We start from the raw sequence: 8,501 nt of genomic DNA on the forward strand, positions 1-8,501 counted from the left end.
AATAAGTTAAAATTCCGAATTGTCCAAATTTTGACGTGAAAAATAAGTAAATAAAATAAATAAATATACGATCCAAATTAAAAAATCTATTCAAGAATTCTTTTATTCTTTAATTATTTTTGCACTTTTAGTTTATTTCCAACCCTCCATATTAATTCAACATGAAAACTTCCAGGAAGTTTAGATTCGTTTTAATACCTCTTATACTTGTCTAAAGGCTTCCAATACTACCCATCATCTTTTTTAGCATTTATATATTAATACCTTTAACGTACCTACGTACATGTATCACGGTTTCCAGATTATAAATTAATCGACCGGAAAATCCTATTTATTAAAAAGGAGGATAGAAGGTGCAACATACTACCAAAAGTAAATTAGTATATAGAGACGCTAATTTGATGCTCGTAGTATGTTATCACTAGGGCTGTTACAACAGAATATTCTTTTCATTCTTTTGACTCTCAAGTATATATCCGACACAGTTAGACATAGTTAATCAACCGAGAACCACATCACTCTATATAAAACCATATAAGATATCAACGGATACACACTCGAGAGTCAAAACAATGAAAAGAATATGCTGTTGTCCTAGTCCTAGTTATCACCTATTCTCTGTTTTAATAAATAGGATCTCCCAATCATTGAAGACATAATGTAAAAAAAAACACTAAAAAATTAAAAAAAAACAAAACAAAAAAAACAATGATGTCGCTTTTGGGCTGTACGTGAAACTAAAATATACTTTCTTGGTCTTCTGGTTAGGATCCAAGGGTAGTATCTGTTCCATCTAAAGATGGTATAATGATATCGTGGGGTTTCCGTTCATGTCCATACAATGGAAGTATGTCACAGACTCCTATAAGGATATTGGAAATAAACTGTAATAACCAGATATATTCTGACACTACACTAACCAGATCACTCAGATAAATACTTTGACAGTTTTAACAAAAGGGCTGCAATAATATCACGAGGTCTCCATTCACGTCCAAAGAATGCCAGCAGCAATATATTACATATGAAACATGCCACTGTGGAATTTCCACAGGTCCTGTTAATTATTGTGAAATTCATTAATAATGCTAGCCATATTGGAAAGCGGTTAGCTCATAGAAATGAGATGAACTTCTATGTATTATAACGAAAAACATTGTTTAAGAAACCGAGAACCACATCACTCTATATAAAAGCATATAAGATGTCAACGGATACACACTCGAGATTCAAAACAATGAAAAGAATATGTTGTTGTCCTTTTAATAACACAATGAATGAGTTTATGCAATTGTACACACCGTTTGCTATTGTTAAAAAAAAGTTGGATTGTGTCTTGGGTGAGGAAACGAAGTATTAGGAAGGTTTTTAGGAGACCAAAAGTTTGTCAACTGTTATCTTCAGACGAAGATAGTTGATTACTGAGCGTCCAGTGAACAGGGTCAGGAGAGAGAAAAGAGACGTCTTTTCTTGTTGCTTTCCAGATGCTTTCTGTTGACCGATTGTGATTTCAAAAGGGATGAAGTAGTTCTTCAGGGGGACAGATCAATGTACCCTGCAAGCTGATTGATCAGCATGTAACCAAATCAAATCACCAAGTAGGGATATTTCTCCATACGTGAAAATGGTACTTCTGTGTCTGTTTTTCCGTGAGTCACATTTGGCAACACCCGGTGAAAAACAAATTATAGCAAACGAGTCAAGAAATAAATAACTGCCGTCCTATAACGTACTATAACGTACAGTATATAACGTACTATAGCGTACTATAACGTACTATAACGTACAGTATATAACGTACTATAACGTACTATAACGTACAGTATATAAGGTACTATAATGAGCGAATGCAAGTATAAAAAAAAATGAAAGAAAGAAAGAAAGAGACAAAAACATAAACCTACCGTAAAAATTACAAACATTTTACTGTTTTATTATTTTTTAGGCAATTGTTTTTCTTTTTTTTTTGTAGGGAAGGGGGGGGGTGTAAGGAAAGTTCTTTTTTTTTCTGTCAGTGCAACTTTTCGCGAAATGACCATGTTGGCCGCAGCGGAAACAGCTCCCATTGGTCGTGGGGCTCAGACTAAGAGTCTCCCCTGTACTATTCTGGGTTGTTTGCACTGCCATCACAACTAGTTTCCCTAGGTCTTCCTCATCTCCGATGATGGCTCGAGTGTGTTCCATAGGCGTTGTTGAAATGCTGGCGGAGGCTCTCAGCAGTTGCCTTACATGGGTTAGATGGCTGGCCACAAACGCATATGCATATGTTCCAATACTCCACTACCAAAGAGGATTGCAAGTTTTTTCATTGCATCTTGATGGTTTAGAAGATTGTCTAGGGACTGCCAAAACAATGTGAAAAAAAAAAAAAGGTATGATTCCATGACGCCAGACTTGTGTTAACTATACAAACTATGAAAAAGCAGAAGCGACTTAATGATTTTTTAAAAATCTTTGTTTATCTTCTTCAAACTGCAATTAATAATTAATCTTTGTTATAGTTTTGTTAGGTTTTAAGATTTACACAGTTTAGTGATTAATAATATTATAAACATTTGTATATTAAATATGAAATGCGGTTTTACTAAATGGTTAACTACGGCTTCCATATTCAAATTGCTATTCTATCATTTCTTGACAGATAAAATCATATTTCAGAGTCAGTTTTTCGAAATGCAGAAAGGGCCACGCTCTGAAGCTAGCGACGAGCCTCTCATGTGTGGGAGAGCAAATGATTAAATAGCAAATAATTCATTTATCATAAAAAAATTTATTTTGCAAGGGATATAACTCTTGCATATTTTCCTTTATCTGTTTAAAGGGAAGCAACTCATGCATTATTGTTTTTATTTTATTTAAATGTGTGTGTGTGTGTGTGTGTGTGTGTGTGTGTGTGTGTGTGTGTGTGTGTGTTTTTTGAGAAGAGGAGAAGTAACTCTGAAAGGAGTGATTAATGTGATTAAACAGTTGCCTGGGCAACTGTATTGATTTTTGCGCCGCTAAACAGAAAGTTGTGGATAATTCATAGATACAGTTTTTGTTGCCAGACCTGATTTTTTTCTCGGTGATTATCTTTGCACGAAGAAGAAGAAGAAGAAGCAAAACCTATGTGCCTGTTTAGTTTGCATATTACTATTTCATTTATTAGTCTTATTACATTTATTAGACATTGACACACCGTTCTCGTCAGAGCACCGAAGTTAAGCAACGGTGATCCTGGCTAGTACCAGATGGGTGACCATTTGGGAATACTAGACGCTGTATATGCTCTCTGCTTATCTCGGCATTTGTTTGCAGTCGTCCTGTACATACATTTCACTTGCCACTGATATTTAACAATGTCGACTCAGGAGAAGTGTGGTTGGAAATTGCGCACCTTCTGCCACAAAAAATTTTCACACGCAGTCACCCCTTTGTGGGTATCCATAGTCAGTGCCATAGTCTGTCAAAGACTGAAGGAGCCTGTGTTCTTAGAATTTAAAAAAATTAACACTGAAGTGTAGAATCTACTATTGTCTAAATTGTGGAGATAACACTCAAGATGAGAACAGTAGTCCGAAGAATCCTGTTTTGCTGTTAACTTATATTAATGGTGGCACAGCCAATAGTAAACATAAAAATAAGATTTTAATAGAAAAATGCCTCTAGGACAGGGATTCCAAACCTCTGTGTGAAAGGATTACTGGTGTGTCATGAAGAGATCACAGCAGAAGAAATGAAAGTCCATAACAATTAAACATAACAATTCATTCGGATGTACGCGTGACACGCAAAATAAATAACACACACGCTATCCTTTTAAACACCGCTTAATTCAAAATCGACGATTTTCTGGAAGCTAAAGATTTTGCACATACTAATTTCGTAAACTTTTTTTTGTTTTGTTCAAATTAGTGATGGGACGATTTAACGTAATGTCAGGAGTTCTTCAAAGTACATCAGGAATCGGCATCATATCTGAATAATTCAGATTCGATTTTGATACCAAATCGATGCCAGGTATTGAATATAGGATATATATGTGATGTGAATAAAATTTCTCCTGATATAATTTTTGTTTAATGCTTTATTGAAAAAAAGGCTTTATGAGTAAAAAACAATTCAATAGCACGCCGCCATGTAAAAAAAAAAAAAAAAAAAGGTTGAGAATTACTGCTCTGGGAGGAATTCTCAGACTTGGTTGGTGTTCAAAAGAGATAGCTAAAGATTCTAGGTTATTTTGGTCATCCGTAACAATAAAAATTTAATTCATCTATCAATATCGTAGTACCTTTTAACGTACGTACATGTGTCACGGTTTTCAGATCATAAAATATTCGACCGGGAAATCCTATTTAATAAAAAGGAGATTAGAAGATAACATACTATGAAAATTAAATTAGGATACAGATACGCTAGTTTAATGTTTGTGGTATGTTAGCATTTTCTATCCTCCTTTTTAATAAATAGGATCTCCCAATCACTGGAAACGCAATGTAAAAATAAAAAAAAATAAAAAAATAATTAACAAAAAATGATGTCGCTTTTTGGCCATACGTTCAGCTAAAATACACCTTGTTGATCTTCTGGCTAGGATCCAAGGGTAGTATCTGTTCTGTCTAAAGATGGTATAATGATAATTTGGGGTTTCCGTTCGCACCGAGCGTCCATACAATGAAAATATGTCACAGACTCCTATAAGGATATTGGAGATAAACCGTAATAAATATTCTGACACTATATTAACCAGATTACTTAGATAAATAATTTTACAGTTTTAACAAAAGGGCTACAATAATATCATATTTAGCCAAGATCAAAAAAAAAAAAAAAAAAAAAAAAAAATGCATACACAAACACACAGATAACTGTTTATAAATTGTAAATATGGTTTTGATTCTTAAACGCTGGGGATTTATTAGTTAGATTAAGATCCATAGAGTGAATGAGGTATTTTGGTAAATGTTGCCAGTCAAGAGTAAGACTCCAAAGTCTACATTTATTACTTCTTAACCACTTTAGTCACAAAGACCCTGAACCCTTCCCCTCCCCAATTTCTTGTAGGGCCTTGTGCCTAATTTTGTTGTTTGAAAATCTTTTGTTTTTTTTTACTTAATTGTATTTACAAAATTTTAAAAGCAATAAAATATATAAACAAGATCAAAGTGTAGTATCTGTTCTTCAGATGCGGCACTTCCATTTCTCGTTCTCTTTCAGTGGAGGAGAAATCCTTCACGACTGAGACAATTTTTATTTTTGTACCTTTTCTCCACGTTAAAAAACGACCCTGGTGTCTAACTCTGTCCCGTTGGAAGACATTGTAAATAGGTACAATAATATCACGAGGTCTATTCACGCTGAACGCCCACAAAATGTCCAGCAACAATATATGACATGCTGTTGTGGAATTTCCACAGGTCCCGCTAGTTTTAATAAATGCTTGTATATATAACATGCGATAAAATAGCAACAATAAATAACTGGTCACAATAATTTTATTTTTAACATACAATTCAACACAAAGAATAAGGAAACATAACCGTTTGTTTTTATTCAATTGTTCGTGATTTTTTAAAACAAAAAAGTTTAAGTCTTTTTTATTCGGTAGTCATATTGTTTTATCATCAAGATCTTTTAAATTTTTTTTCTTCTGTTTTAAAGTCACTAATTAAAAAAAAACAAACAACAACAAAAAAAAAACAGCATTGTTTCAATCGTTTCCGACAGTCAAATATCAATAAACGGACAAACAAACATTTATATACAAAACAGAATTAAAACAGTTTTATTTTTAGCTGCGTACGAAATAATATTTGATTTTCATCCCAATAAAAATATGCAGCTTATATAAAGTTTTGCTGAAGACAAACCTAAACAAAGACCCTAATACCCCCAAGCCAAAACAACAACAATAATAAAACAACAACAAAGAATTGTCTTTAATTTAATTAATGAGAAAAAAAATAAATTAAAAAATATCTTTCGCTTTTCGTTTGTTCAAGGATGTTATGAAGATAGTGGTTATAAAATTAACATAGCGTCTGATAAGTTATTTATTCATCACTAATATAAATATATTTCTCGAAGTAAAAATTCGAACGTCAGTTTAGTTTTTTTAAAACTAATTACCCATAGTTAATGTATAAGTCCTGATTTGAGGTTGGAGTAAGGAAGGTGGAACGGTCATTCAGAGGAAATGATTCTCGTCTTTGAGTTTGTATGGTCTGTATATATATATATATATATATATATATATATATATATATATATATATATATATATATATATATATATATATATATATATATATTCACAGACAGTACTTTTTCGCTGTTTCACAGTTCCATCAGTGCTGTTAGACGGGCAACTGCCTCAAGTCAGTATCGAAACCGCCCAAATGACAGCCAAGGCTTCTCACCATTACGTTATACGGCTGCTGCTGTGTGGGTAATGAATTAACGATGTTTTAACACCATCCAAATGCCTCCGCTCGATTTGTTTACACAAAGAGCGCCGCTTAATACGCTAATGGCAATTTGTATATCACTTCCCGATATGCTCAACCCAAGATAGGGAGCATTAACTAATAAATATCAAAAGCAAGATAAGTTACTTTTCTAACTAGATAAGTTTTTAGTGTTTTTATTTAATGTAAAATGTTTATTCGGTTCGAAAAACAAATAATATTGAACGCTGCCGAAGAACAGGAAAAAAATGGCCGCGATGTCTCTTTACATCTTTGAATCTCAATAATCACGTCTAAAAAAAAAAAAAAGAAATAAAACAAAATGGTTGTAGAAACCCGCCACATAAATGTCACCGCAACAATGCAACATTTATTGAATTTTGTTTTATTTCTTATTTTGCAGTCTTGATGGAGGCTTTAAAGATATCGCAGCCATTTTCTCTTGTTCTTCAGTAGCGCCCAATATTACTTATTTTTCGAACCGAATAAACATTTTACATTAAATAAAAACACAAAAAAACTTATCCAGTTTGGTAGAAAAGTAACTTATCTTGCCTTTGATAAAAATTATGTTATATATTTGTTTTTTTGACAACTTTTTCGTACCACTGTGAATTGGAATACAAACCCTCGTCTTTTTCAAATTTTAAGAAACTCGATTGTGAAAAAAAAAAAAGAAAAAAAAAAAAAAGAAAGAAATCAGAAAAGGAAGCATCCTTACGTTTGCTGGAACTTTCACTAAAGTCATAGATAATGGAGGGAGCAACGTTGTTGGCTTATGGCAACAATGTGCCACGATATTTAGCGGAATAAATGAATGTTCTTTCTCGTAAAAAGTTAACGAGAGAAAAATTATAAACGCTGATACCGTTTAAAATGGAGATTTGAAAACAGGACAGCTGTTAAGTCCATAACTGTCCCGTGGAAAATACCACGTGCATAACACACACACACACACACACACACACACACACACACACACACACACACACACACACACACACACACACACACACACACACACACACACACACACACACACACACACACACACACACACACACACACACACACACACACACACACACACACACACACACACACACACACACACACACACACACACACACACACACACACACACACACACACACACACACACACACACACACACACACACACACACACACACACACACACACACACACACACACACACACACACACACACACACACACACACACACACACACACACACACACACACACACACACACACACACACACACACACACACACACACACACACACACACACACACACACACACACACACACACACACACACACACACACACACACACACACACACACACACACACACACACACACACACACACACACACACACACACACACACACACACACACACACACACACACACACACACACACACACACACACACACACACACACACACACACACACACACACACACACACACACACACACACACACACACACACACACACACACACACACACACACACACACACACACACACACACACACACACACACACACACACACACACACACACACACACACACACACACACACACACACACACACACACACACACACACACACACACACACACACACACACACACACACACACACACACACACACACACACACTTTGTTTTCATGAGAATTTGATTGCTGCATGATTATATATATATATATATATATATATATGTATGTATATATATACATACATACATATATATATATATATATATATATATATATATATATATATATATATATATATATATATATATATGTATATATATATAATCCCATTTTGGAATTCTGATGAAAATATGGAAATGCTGAAATGTTGATCTTCTGCGTAGATTCCTTACAATGTTCACCCACATATACACGCGAGTGCGCGCGCGCACACACACACACACACACACACACACACACACACATACACATATGTCTGGATTTTTATCAAAATAGACATTTCATACTTGTAAAACAGTCT

General features: G+C 34.3%; 1 long non-coding RNA gene across 1 annotated transcript in view; it reads left to right on the plus strand.

Moving 5' to 3' along the window:
• LOC145297539 (uncharacterized) overlaps positions 1 to 8,501 on the plus strand; it is a 442,212-nt gene that overhangs the window by 325,346 nt on the left and 108,365 nt on the right. The gene's annotated exons all lie outside the window — the stretch shown is intronic.

Source organism: Euprymna scolopes, chromosome 18, assembly GCF_053919585.1.
Source record: "Euprymna scolopes isolate OS-2025 chromosome 18, ASM5391958v1, whole genome shotgun sequence".
Taxonomy (NCBI): Eukaryota; Metazoa; Mollusca; class Cephalopoda; order Sepiida; family Sepiolidae; genus Euprymna; species Euprymna scolopes.